The sequence below is a fragment of the Protopterus annectens genome, chromosome 14.part0 (genome assembly GCF_019279795.1).
Source record: "Protopterus annectens isolate FY-2018-M chromosome 14.part0, PAN1.0, whole genome shotgun sequence".
Lineage (NCBI taxonomy): Eukaryota > Metazoa > Chordata > Ceratodontiformes > Protopteridae > Protopterus > Protopterus annectens.
The window spans coordinates 154,025,492-154,040,141 of NC_056748.1; the positions used below are offsets into that span (position 1 = coordinate 154,025,492).

At 42.7% G+C, this 14,650-nt stretch overlaps 1 protein-coding gene across 30 annotated transcripts in view; it reads left to right on the forward strand.

Annotated features, from left to right (window-relative positions):
* ABLIM1 (actin binding LIM protein 1) overlaps window positions 1–14,650 on the forward strand; it is a 2,317,257-nt gene that overhangs the window by 1,684,858 nt on the left and 617,749 nt on the right. The gene's annotated exons all lie outside the window — the stretch shown is intronic.

Here is a 14,650-nt window from a genome sequence, read left to right on the forward strand (position 1 = left end):
AGAAGTCACTACTAAGTGTTAAAATAATAATAAAATAAAAAATTCAACCAGACTTGGTCACCAAAAGAACTTGGCTTTATTTATGCATGATAAGTACTGGTCAGTAACTGTACTTCTGAGGGAAGATCTCTCTGTTTTCCTTACTGTACCATTAGTGACCCAATTGTTCTGGACCTTTTGCCTTTTCACTAGTCCAATATCCTATACTAGAACCAGAGACCTAAATCTTCACCAGCAGTTAAATAAAACTTGGTGCAAGGACAGGCTTATAGTCCAGCCCCTCCCAAATCTCTAGAATAAAGTTTCTTTCTATGCAGTGCAACTTGCTATCTTCATTGAAACATAACATAGTTGACTGGATGGGTAGCCACAGGTTTACTCCAGGGCTGACCACTATAGCTGTGTTGGAAAATGGAGATGTTGCTTGAAGGTAGGCTCTGGAAAGGAGAGAAGAGTCATGAGACTCATTGGTCTTGAAATATCTATAAATTAGTGAATCTGTGCAGTTCGAATTGTACAGGGACAGGGAGACTGCACTGCTGGAGAGTGTGCATAGGAAGCTGGTAAAAGTTATAAGCAGAATAGGAGAGGTTGCTGTGATGACCGTGCCCTGGCCCAGCAATCAAGGAGCCTCAATCCTCACCACTAACACCAGGGAGGTCGTCTCATAGAAGAGGAAAGGGTAACTAATACACACATAGTAAAGTACAATTTCCCTTAAGTGCACACAGAGATCACAGTCAGTCTGGGGCTGGTTGCTTCCTTGCTCATCAGGTCCCCAATAAGACTGTCCACTGGCCCAGCTATAGGGTCCAGGTCTCAGCCTAACTGGGCAAGCTAAAACCTCCAGTACCCTCTCTGTCCCTGCCAAATAGCTGACACAAAACACACACACTTTGAGATAAGTATTTATACAACTTCACAGACACTCCTGGGAAAGGCTGACACAGATTCTCCAACTATGCCCCTTTACCCAGACTATACAGTAGTAATTACTGCCACCACCCAGTTAATAATATCAGCTACTAAAAGGCTCTTAAAAGGGTGTTCAGTTATTACTGTGCAATATTATTATCCAATGGTTAGTATGACTATCAGTCAAGGTTTAGTTTAGAGTGGCCTATTACAATAATCTCTATAAATATGCAATGTATTCTAGATCTTATCTCCACACAATGCAGCCACAGGTAGAAGGATTTAAAAATATTTAATAATAAATAATTAAAACACAAGACAAAAATACTACACCACAGAGATATCCAAGAGTCCAGATATCACACAGAAATTTAAAATCATGCAGTAGGGCAGATCTGATTTCAAAGAAAAATACCTAATTAATCTTTGCTAGCTTTAACTATTCCTCCAAGAAATCACAGTGCTAAAACTTGCATGTGAGCATAAGGCAGAGTGCTGATAAGTTAGATGTCCAAAGTCAAAATGCTTTCAGTCTCTTGTGAGAAATAGTATTTAAACATTACTCACAAACATGTCTCTAAGGCCCTCCCAAAATTACATCATTTTTGACACTTAGGTTTTCCCAGTGTTCATATTGCATCATCTTAACACCTGGTCTGAGTTCTCAGGCGACAAACTGCATTATTTAGCAATCTAACACCTCCTCTGAAACTTACAACAATACTAGGCATTTTACATATACATTCTAGCAGAAACCAGAACAATAAAATACATTCCATATCTAAATTCTGGTCATAAACTTTAGCCTTAAAACAATGAGCATGAAATGTTCCTCCAGCCGCCTGAAGCCGAATTCTAACAAGAAAGGGTACAACATGCTTCACTGGGCCATTAGAGTGCAATGTTGTCAGTTCCACATTTCACAGTATTCTTTACACTCAAGAAGCATGCCTGTATTTCACATTTATTTACAAATGCCAGAATTATATATCAGATTCTGTTTGACTAGGCTGGCAGCCTTCACCCATCTCTCTCCCCAATCATCACATCTCTTCCCTCCCCTGGGAACTCAAGCAAGTTTTTCAAGTGCTCCATGAGAAACATTGCTTGAGAGTGTCAGGTCTGTCTGTGAGTACCTCACCCCATTCCCTGTCTTGAGAGCCCATCTGCATTGGCATTACTACTCTCACTGCGGTGCTGCACTGACATATCATATGCTTGTAATCCCAGAGTCCATCTTAGCAACTTGGCATTTTGCTGACTGGCTCTGTTTAATCATGTTAGAGGGTTGTGATCTGTCATCACAGTGAATTTTCTTCCATACAGATAAGGCTGAAGTTTTTGTAGTGCCCACACTATGGCTAGACATTCCTTTTCTACCGCTGCATAGCATTCCTCCCTGGGTTGGCGCCTACGACTGAGATAAACCACTGGGTGCTCTTCTCCCTCTGAAGAAATCTGGCTAAGTTCAGCCCCCACCCCATGGTTTGAAGCATCCACCTGCACAACAAAGTCTTTGCTGTAGTCTGGACTGGCTAACACAGGGGGTCCTCCCAAAGCTTCCTTAAGCTTCTGAAATGCCTGCTCACATGCTGGGATCCACACTACCTTATCTGGCCTGTTCTTCCTTGTCAGGTCTGTGAGGGGAGCAGCTATGATACTATAATTGGGAATTAACGTTCTGTAGTACCCTACTGTCCCCAAGAATGCTCTCACCTGCTTTTTGGTAACAGGTGCAGGCCATGCCTGAATAGCTTCCACTTTGGCAGGTTCTGGGCTTATCTTACTACTCCCCACTCTATGTCCTAGGTAGAAGACCTCTGCCATACCCACCTGACATTTGCTCGGCTTAATGGTCAGCCCAGCCCTCTGTAGTCTGCCCAGCACCACCCTGACATGCCTAACGTGCTCTTGCCAGGAATAGCTGTAGATAGCATGTAAGCAAGGGCAAACTCTCCTGCTCCTGCTAAGATATGATCTACCAGCCTCTGGAAAATCGCTGGGCCATTCTTCATCCCAAAGGGCATCTTTGTAAACTCATATAAGCCAAAAGAAGTCACAAAGGCTGACTTCTCTCTATCACTGGGAGTCAAGGGTACCTGTCAGTAACCCTTGGTGAGATCAATGGTTATAAGATACTTAGCCCCACCCAGCTGCTCTAGGGCCTCATCTGTCCTAGGCATGAGGTAAGCATCCGACTTTGTGTGACTATTTAATTTCCTGTAATCCACACAGAACATGTTGCTGCCATCCTTTTTTGGCACCAACACCCCTGGTGAGGGCCAGGGACTGTTGGACTCTTGAATCACCCCTAGTTCCAACATCTCCTGTACCTCTTCCTTTAGAGTCTGTTTGACTCTCTCAGGCACCCTATAAGGGGCCTTCCTGATAGGCCTTTGGGTTCCTGTATCCACCTGGTGCTGCACAAGGTGGGTGCTCCCTGGTTTCCCAGTGAACATGCCCCCAAACTCCTGCAACACTGCTTGGATTTCTCGAACCTGGGTAGGAGATAGCTGCTGGGACATTGCTACCCCTTCCACCAAGGTGTCAGCCCGAGCCTCATTGAGGAGATCAGTCCCCAGATCTCCCTCAGACTCCTCCTGCAATCCACTGCAAATGCTCAGCACAAGGGCCTCCCTATCATGGTAAAGTTTCATCATCTTAACATGGTACAATTTGTGCCCCTGCCATCTGCCTAGCACTTACACCATCTAGTTAACATCACTTACCTTTCTTACCACCTTGTAGAGTCCCTTCCAAGCTGCCTGCAACTTGTTGTGTCTGACAGGAATGAGAACCATCACCTGCTGCCCTACAGCATACTCTCTAGCTCGAGCATTCCTGTCATACCACACCTTTTTCTGTTGTTGGGCTTCTGCTAGGTTCTCCTGGGCCAGGCCTATGAGTTCCCTGAGCCTTGTCCTGAGGTTCAGGACATATGCCACAACAGACTCCTTGTGAGACTTACACTCACCTTCCCACTCATCTTGAATTAAATCTAGAGATCCCCTCAGCCTATGCCCATACAGCAACTCAAAGGGTGAAAACCTGTGGATTCCTGGGGAACCTCTCTGTAAGCAAACAACAGATGGGGCAAATATTTGTCCCACTCCCTCTTAAACTGATCTGCAAATGCCCGTAGCATGGACTTGATTGTAGAGTTTAACCTCTCAACAAGACCATTAGTCTGAGGATGGTACGGGGTGGTCTTCATGTGCTTCACCCCACAGGACTTCCACAGACAAGCCAGCAGGTCCAACATAAAGTTGGCACCTCTGTCAGACAGTATTTCCTTTGGGAAACCTACCCTTCTGAAAATCTGTAGCAAAGCATTTGCCACCTTCTCGGCCTCAATGGAGGACAAAGCCACTGCCTCAGGGTATCGTGTAGCATAATTTACAATCACTAGGATATACTTTTTCCCTGTGGAACTTAGGGTACTCAGAGGACCCACAATATCCATAGCTACCCTCTGAAATGGCTCCTCAATCACAGGCAAAGGCATCAAAGGAGCTCTCACCTTGTCTCCTGCCTTGCCTACCTTTTGGCACTGCTCACAGGTCCTGCAGTACCCTGTTACATCTCTGGAAATTCCAGGCCAATAGAAGCTTTGCATAATACACCTCTTTGTATGTTTTATGCCCATATGACCTGCAAAGGAAATATCAAGGGCTATGGCTAGAAGCGACAGATGGTAAGCTCTAGGCACTACCAACTGCTGTACTCTCTCACCTTCTAGCCCTCCCTCATGGGTCCACTCTCTGTACAGTAACCCTCTGTTCCAGTATTCCCCCTTCCCTTGAGAATCAGGTGCCTCCCTAGCTACCTACCTCAGGCCTTGCATTGTAGGGTCTGAGAGCTGAGCCTGTCTCAAGTCTCTCCGTGTAACCCTTCCCAGCTCCCCTTCCACATGAAGTCTGGCATCCTCTGACAGTGGTGCCTCACTGTCAGCCTGGGTACTACTACTCACCTCTACCTTTGCAGTTACCCTGTCCAAGGGAACATCAGTACCCACAAGCAGCTGTGGCTCACATTCAGTCTCACTGCTAAAGCATAGCTCACTCCCTGAAGTAACCACCTCAGCAGTACTGGCTGCAAGTATGCAGTCTGTCTTGGTCTCTACCAGGCTACCAGACCCACAAGCTTATCTCCTAGCCTTACTGCATGTAACTGCATAAGTAAATAATACTGCCTCATCCAAATCCTTCCCTCTCAGGACATCTGCAGGATGGTAGTTCCATACCCCTGTTGTCTCAAGACAACCTACTATTGGCATTTTGTCTTTACCACTTACTGCCTCCCTAAACTTTGGTTCTCCACCTTGCCTCCGTGGACCTCTGTATGCCACATGGTCCCACTGATTGCATTCAAACCATTTAACCCTAGCTCCTGGACATGTACCTGGACTAGTGGCTTCCCCTGCTACTGGCGGATTCTGTTGGGGCAGTCTGTGCTGCCCATCATGGGTTCCTTTAGTCCCATGAGCAGTACTGGGGGTCCCTTTCCCATGCAGGGCTTACCTGCTTGCTAGGTATAGGTCTCTCTTCTTCCCCAACTCCTCTGAAGTAGCACACTGTCTATCAGCTAACCAGATCCTCATGTCCTCAGGCAAAGTGCTAAGGGCTTGTTCCCTTACCAAAAGGTCTGCCAGCCCTTCAAAAGTGGTGACCTGACACCCACTCACCCAGCTATGAAAATAACTGCTCAGTTCAGCAACATATTCACATACATTTTCATCTGCCTTGCATCTATGCTCACAAATCTTTTTCCTATACATTTCAGGTGTTAGCTTAAAACATTCTAATAAATGTCTTTTTACAGCAGTATAATCAAAACAGTCAGTGTCGTGCATTTTTGCTAAAGAAGTTACAGCTTTACCATGGAGTAAGGTGGTCAGGAACTGTACCCAGAGCCCTTGGTCAACTTCATACTGTTTACATACCCACTCAAACATATGAATGAAGCTATCAAAATTATCCTCCTCTTTAAACTGTGGAAGAAACTTACTGACCTTTTGTGCTTCTGGGGTCCGGTTACTCCCTTCCCCATTACTTCCATGACTCTGGCGAAGAGTCAGCATTTCCCTCTCATGCCTCCTCTGCCGTTCATTTTCCTCAGCTTGTGGATTCCTCATTTTCTCGGCTGCTTCTAGTTCATACGCCTGACCTCCAACTCAAGACTCTTTAGCTCCAGATGGATTTTTAAGTCCACTGCAGAAAGGTTGAGCTGTCCGTTCTCCGAGGATATTGCATCTCCACTGTCAGTCTGATTGTCCTCCAGGCTGCTGTTTTCTGATGCAGCTGTAACCAAGGCTGCAATCGGGTCTGCTTTAGTCAGGTTTCCATGCACCAGTCCCTTATCCTGGCACATCTCCGCCAGCTGGCTCCTTGTCAGCTTTCCATACTCCTCTGCTGACATGCTGCCTGCTCACCCTGACTAACACTAAGCTAACAAAAGAAATACAACAATTGTGATCTGAACTCTGAGTATACACTGCGTGGCTGTTTTAGAGTACAAAACACTTTTAGAGATCACTGTACATAAGCTACAGGAATTTGCTCTACCCCACACTACTACAAGCCAATTAGTATGTGAAGTAGATCCCACCACTGCCAAACACTTGTGACGACAGTGCCTTGGCCCAGCAATCAAGGAGCCTCAATCCTCACCACCAACACCAGGGAGGTCGTCTCATAGAAGAGGAAAGGATAACTAATACACACAGTAAAGTACAATTTTCCTTAAGTGCACACAGAGATCACAGTCAGTCTGGGGCTGGTTGCTCCCTTGCCCACCTGCTCACCAGGTCCCCAATAAGACTCCCCACTGGCACAACTATGGGGTCCAGGTCTCAACCTAACTGGGCAAGCTAAAACCTCCAGTACCCTCTCTGTCCAACCAGTGCTTTGTGTCCTTGACAAGTAGCTGACACAACACACACACTTTGAGATAAGTATTTATACAACTTCACAGACACTCCTGGGAAAGGCTGACACAGATTCTCCATCTGTGCCCCTTTATCCAGACTATACGGTAGTAATTACTGTCACCACCCAGTTAATAATATCAGCTACTAAAAGGCCCTTAAAAGGGAGTCCAATTATTACTGTGCAATATTAATATCCAATGGTAGTATGACTAACAGTCAAGGCTTACTTTAGAGTGGCTTATTATAATAACCTCTATAAATATGCAATGTACTCTAGAGCTTATCTCTACACAAATCAGCCACAGGTCGAAGGTTTTAAAAATATTTAATAATAAATAATTAAAACACAAGACAAAACTACTAGACCACAGAGATATCTAAGAGTTCAGAGATCACACAGAAACTTAAAATAATACAGTAGGACGGGTCTAATTTCAAAGAAAAATACCTAATTAATCTTTACTAGCTTTAACTATTCCTACAAGAAATCACAGTGCTAAAACTTACATGTGAGCATAAGGCAGAGTGCTGATAAGTTAGATGTCCAAGTCAAAATGCTTTCAGTCTCTTGTGAGAAATAGTATTTAAACATTACTCACAAACATGTCTCTAAGGCCCTCCTAGAATTACATCATTTTTGACACTTAGGTTTTCCCAGTATTCATATTGCATCATCTTAACATCTAGTCTGAGTTCTCAGGCCACAAACTGCATTATTTAGCAATCTAACACCTCCTCGGAAACTTACAACAATACAAGGCATTTCACATATACATTCTAGCAGAAACCAGAGCAATAAAACACATTCCACATCTAAATTCTGGTCATAAACTTTAGCCTTAAAACAAATCTCATGAAGTCTTCATCCAGCCGTCCTGGAGCCGAATTCTAACATGAAAGGGTACAACATGCTTCACTGGGCCAGTAGAGTGCAATGTTGTCACATATTTTTGCAGTTCCACATTTCACAGTATTCTTTACACTCAAGAAACATTACTGTATTTTACATTTATTTACAAATGCCAGAATTATATATCAAATTCTATTTGACTAGGCTGGCAACCTTCGCCCATCTCTCCCCAATCATCACAGATGCATTCTGAGGCAGGCCAGAAAAATCAGGACTCTGCAACCTGGAAACAAGTGAGTAAAATGGACATACTCCTTTTGCATAAGACACTGAGGGGGTTGCGAGGAAACAGAATAGAAGAAGAATGGGGGGTCTTCAGCTGTAAAGTGAAGAAATCAACTTTAGTCTCGACCTGAGGAAGAACTTTTTCTTTTTTGAATGTATTAGATGCTGTGACGAAACTGGAATTATGAATGTATTAAAGAAACCTTGAAACAGGTGGAGAAGTATGGTTATAATGCAATAGTGAGTGCAACGACCAGGTGCTAAACAGGAGTACACTACATGGACAAACGGTGCTGTGACTTACTCTGGTGTAAGTACTAGCTGTAAAGCAGGTTTACCATGGTGTAAGTCATTTAGACAGAGAAAATCTTTTGGAATTGAGCCCTGTGTTGTTGTGCTGACACCTGCGTATATCTATATATATATATATATATGTGTGTGTGTGTGTGTGTGTGTGTGTGTATGTATATATATATATATATATATATATATATATATATATATATATATATATATATATATATATATAGATTAGTACTAGGCTAACTGCTATTGTGCGCCATTTTAAGCCTAGCCAATGTAAGAATCAAACCCCGCACCTTGTGTCTGTACGGTAAACACCTTAACCATTATACCAACTTCCCATCCTATATATACTATGAAACATTTTTAGGACATTTAAGCTTTGTTCAAGCTAAAACATATTTGCTGATGTGTGTTTCTGCATTGTAATAAACATTACTTCTTGTAGTATTCCCGACATTCCTGAAGAGTACTCCCTAGGTCCTTTACAGGGTATACAATGTATTAGTTTTAGCTGATTTATTACAGATGCGTGTCACTTTTACCTAACAAGTTTTTGTCTGTTTTTGTTCTGTGCGTTTTTCATGCTGATCTGTTTCTTATTGTATAGTACATAGTTTTGTTGTCTTAGCTGTGATCAGGTACATACTGAATACTTTGAGTCACATCTGCCTCACCCACGTATAAAAGGTAAGTAAACACTAGGTGCATTAACATCTTTATCCAACAAATGGTGAAGAAGGATTCTCTCTTCAAACAGAGAACCAGATTGTTCTGTTTTGGAAGGCAGGTCTTGCCTAAAGCTGAAGGGCGTTGACAGCTACAACAGTCCTCTGAGAGATTTTACTTAAAGCCAGAGAGGCAAATTAAAAAAAAAGCATTAAGGATGCAAAGGGCCAAGTTGGAACACTGTATAAAAAATCAGGTATTTCTGGAATAATCTCCAGGTGCTGGCATGCCAGCCCGATGTGAAAACCTAAATGTATTTTCCATCTTTGTGGGCATGATGTCAGAAAGAGCGGAGTAAGCAGTAGAGAGAAACTGTTTTACTTTTGTCGGTGAGTGCATCTTTATTTTATGCACCACTGGTCCGTAAACGCTTTGCAGTTATAATCCTGCCTTATCTATATGTAAAGTTATTGCAGTTCACTCCCTGGTCCGTAAACGCTTTGCAGTTATAATCCTGCCTTATCTATGGCACCATGTCTATCTACATGTAAAGTTATTGCAGTTCACTAACAAGCATTGTTGCTGCACATGTTAACTTCTGTGCTTCTAAAAAAGGTAAACTGATGCCATCACTATGGACAAGGAGTGACACTTCAGCTGGCAAGTGCATTTTTGTCCTATATATGCATCAAGTGCAACAGTACTTCATTCATTAAGTATTACACAGTGTGAATGACCATACTATACTTTGCCATCCTTGGTCACTTTTAAAAATTTGGTTCTGCCCAGTCAAGGCTAATGTGACTGTCAGTATGTAGTAATCACATAAATACCAAGTCTATCATAGTAAATTCTGCTAATGTTTTCTTAACTTCCCTTGGATTGTACAGCAGTCCTTTTATGGTCAAGCCATCAGAAGGGTAAGCGCCAGCATTGTCATCTATGATGCCTGTCTTATAGTCATCACAGAGAACTAGTTAGTGCTTTCTCTCAACTTTAACTCCCAGTTAAATAATGGTTTTGATTCTGGTCTGTATGGAGATATGGATATCTTTTTGTGTGTTTCCTGTGTTTGTTTTCTTTGATGGCTGTTGCTTCCTTTCACCTCCAAAGACATGCTGCTTGAGATTCCTGACATGTGGTGTGTGTGTGTGTGTGTGTGTGTGTGTGTCTGTGTGTGTGTGTGTGTGTGTGTGTGTGTGTGTGTGTGTGTGTGTGTGTGTGTGTGTGTGTAGTAATGGATGTGGTAACCCCTCCTGTGGGTACACTAATAACTTCATTTTGTAACTCTGCTTTGCTGAATGTTTCATCCTGTTTTGGTGTACACTCACTCATGGCTTTGCACCCATTGGGTCTGTCAACGTATCATAATTCCCAACTCACTTCCTGTGTTTCTCATTACTACAAACAGGACATTTTGTTAAAGAGAAATTGGTGTACTTAATACCACCTCACTTGTAGAAACATCAGTGCTAGAGCCCCAGTGGAGTACCGCACCCACAGACTCAAAAAACATGTTTAAAACATCATGGCATGATGTTTCCTATACTTTAACAGCACTCTGGGATTATTTACAGGATTTTAAATATTTTTATATGTAATTCCAGACTCTGACCACCTGGAGGCTGTCATATTGACGTGGTTTGGATAAATCAGGTTGCCATCCAGTATCCCAGAAATCATTGTTTGGCTCAAAAATGTTACATCATGCAGGCCTCTGTTTGCCTAAAGTTCCTGTCATTTCATAGATGTTGCATGCTTACAAAGTACTGAGTAAAATAGAACAGTGTAAGTAACATTCCCTGCTGCTGGATGACTACTTAAAACAGAAACAGTGCAAATGCCACAGAACACACTCAAAGTGCTGTTTACTGCTGCCTTTTTTTCTAATTTAGTTTAAATGGCACTAATTTGTGAGACAATGAATTCCAGTCCATTTACTTCTCCCCTCCCCCATAACACTTAGCTTCCCTAGCTGTCAAAGTCCTGAGGGTAATCTGACCTGGTAATTCCATTGATTGGCAGATCTCAACAGGGTGCTTGACTCATGTAATTTAATCTTTGCTCTAGCATTTCCTTTGTTAGAGGGGACATTTTTTGCTGCACTATGGCCATGGCCTTACTTGACTGCAATCACATCCAGTAAGGTCTTGCACCAAGGAGCTAAAGAATAAAACATTTATCCAGTCGGACCATCCCGGTCAACAAATGTAAAATAAATAAATAAATAAAATAAATTTATACTATTAACCAGTTTAGATCTTTATTAATTTAAGTGTTAAGGTATCACTTCATGCTTCCACCTTGTTAAAAATTGAGATTTACATGTGCAAAGTGTGTTGGTATGCAGTGTTTGCCTTCATATGTTTTTACTCCACTGGTTGGTTTGCAAAAATATCTTTTGCAGTGTCCCTGGATTTGTCTTTGTACATACAAACCACATTGCTATATTTTCCCCTTCCTTTTTCTTGTGTCCAGAAGTCACTTATAACAAAGTAAATTTTTATTGATTTTTTTAAATAAAGGACATCAAGGTTAACTTACCTTGAATCAGATAATGGATGCCACTGCAAAGAATCACTGTTGAAATATTTGTGCATGGACAAAATCCCTTACTAAATCTATTTGCCAGCCTCCAGTTCAATTGGTGCTATGGCTTTAATATACTGGTGTGTTTGCTCATGCCTTCCAAATACCTCCACCATTACATACCAGTTTTGCAGTGTAGTAACCACCCGACATGCCCATACACCTTTAGCCATCAATATGCAGCTACTCCTGTTCCTGTGAGTATGTGTATTCATTTTCAGACTTAAGGTGTGGAAGCTGCACTGAATAATTCTAGGTGCTTGTTCAGGTTTTACATGGTGCTTGCTTAGAGCTACTCTCATGTTAACTCACTATAAATATGTTGCACTGCCACCTCTGATACCAGGGTAATGTTTTAATCTTTCTATTCCCGCACTGCACACTAGCAGTATCTGGTGCAAATACAACAGAGAAGTATGCAAGCGATACACCACCTAAGCATCATTTGTCGTGCAGAATGTACAAGTATGCATACCAAATTTCTGTGTTTCCAAACATCGGTGTTACTACACTACTACTGAATAAAATGAACAGCACTCAGGCTGGGGGAAGGACAAGGGAGCCATGCCATCACAGAATGGGTGGGTCTTATTATTTTAGTTAGAAGCAGATGATGGCTGTGGTGATGTCACTCTGGGGGAGGGAACTGATTAAAAAAAAAAAGTACCTGCACTGCCTGGCCTCAATGATGTCAGTAATTGGGCGACTCCAGCAAGCTTTATTCAAACATGAGAGAATAATTTTGCAAGTGAAACCATCACAGTATGAGAAGGTAGGCTTCTGTTGCAGAAGTAAGGGGAATTATAAAAATTGTAAATGCTTTATTGTTGTTGCTTTACAGAGGACAATGTAAATAGGGAGGAAAAGAGCCATGAAGTTGAGGAATACATTAGAGAAACCTGTTGTACTCCAGGAAGAGGCCATTGTGGAAATGAATTTGCCTTTATTTAGCTCATTATTGAGAGCTATATTACACGACAGATGAATTTTATCATCACTGTGGTAGTATCACAGAATCTTTCTACATATGAGGTTTCTTTATTGCACATCTATAAGCGATCTGAAGTATAAAGAAGTTTGTCACCACTATAAAGCAGTAATTACATAACTCCCATCCCAGCTGTAAAGAATTTCACAGAATCTCCATATCTGTGATCCCCTGTTTTGATATGTTCCTCATAAAATTTGTAACTTTCTGGGAAATCATTGAAGGCTGAGGTCAGCAAATGATGACATACATTTCAGTTTCAGACTTCATATCGTGCAGAAAAATGCATGCTAATGTAAAACCTGTTATTCTAACTGTAACTGTTTGCATCTATAACAGCAGCATTAAAAATCTGTACCTGATTTTATCCCCCACCACCATCACCAATTATTTTGCAGAATTCTTGAGTGTAAAAGATGCGAAGTATCTAGTTAGCCAGGGTTAAATTATTCCCGGCTCCACTAAGTCTCCTTCAGTTTTTCACTTGAAACTAGTCTAACTCTCAACCTAAGCACTCAAAAAGCATTGTACAGTCCAGCACTTGCTCAGACCTAATAGCAAGCACTAATATACCCCGACACTTGACTGCCCAGCAGGGCAAGGCTCTTTATCCACCCCTCACCAACCAAGCGACTAAGCAGCTCACCCTACTCTTCAGGCATGACCAAAGGGCAACTTCAGGTGTACTCTCCAGTCCAGCTGGTGAATCTGGGTATCCTGAGGCAATGTTACAACTGCCTCATGTACACAGACAGCCCTCTCCTTCTACCACAAAACACTAACATATGTGAGAGGTGCAATTATACAGCCAAACTGGAGGCTAAGGTATCTCCACCTAAGACTGGAACAGACAGTCATGAGGAGAAGGTTAACACTTGCACCACACCTCCAGCCTCACATAGACCTACTAAACCAGCACTGGCAAAAGATACACATAAATACACAAAATCATACCCTGAGGCTCTAAATAAAAACCTGCAAAAGCATCAGAGAGCTCCAAAGCAGACACCCACAAAACCTGCACCTCCCGTCACAAACCAGACAACACATAAAACATAAAATCAATGTGCCGCACAATCACAGCCCTTAAGGCAAAATAACATACCTAACACACTAGTAATAGGTGACTCAATAGTCAGGCACACTGACGCCCCACTCACTAGGCTGGACAAGGAGAAGGTTACTCTTAGCTGCCTGTCGGGAGCCAGAATCTGCCATATAATACAAGCACTCAGGTCACCCCAGAACAAGTACAAATATGACTCTGTCATTGTTCATGTTGGTGTGAACGACCTGAGCCGTACCTCCCTGGGCTACATGAAAAGAGACATGGAAGAGCTCTCTGATCATGTAGCCCAGGCGGATATGACCCTGACCCTGAGTAGCATCCTGCCCTCACCAAGGATGATACCTCAGTACAAAGAAAACAATGATCAATTTCAACAATTGGCTAAGCTTCTGGTGTCATTCAAAGGGGATCTAGTGTCTGTCAGCCTGGGGTGACATGCTCGACAAGCCGCGTTGCTTCGCAAGAGATGGCTTACACCTGTCGCCTCTTGGCTTTCGAATACTGGCCAAGGCTCTTGCTGCCCCCATAGTGCCTTTTTTAGGCAAGGCTCAAAATTCAAACCCACCTCCGTAAACAGCACAAGTAAAAAACTGAGGGTTATGCTACTCAACGTCAGGAGTTTAAATCTTAAAATGCATGCGCTCGAAGCACTCCTAAGTATGGAGAACGGCGACATCTGTGCAGTAACTGAATCCTGGTTCAAGGCTCCAGAGAGCACTCCAGTACTACTGGGCTGCAACTCCTACCACACATTTCGGCCACAGAACACGGACCGAAACACAAAAGGAGGGGGTGTATCCATGTTCATCAAAGATACCCACACCTCCAGGTTAGTGGCGCAGCATGATACCTCTGAGATCATCCATGTGCAACTAACATTGGGCAGATCTGCAATGCAAATTATGGCCTGCTACAGATCACCCTCCATGACCCAGGACCACCACTCCGCCTTTCTGGAGACACTGGAAAACATGAAGGTCCTACCGAACACCCTGATATTGGGAGATTTCAATTACCCTACCATTAACTGGGAAAACTACTTGAATACAAACT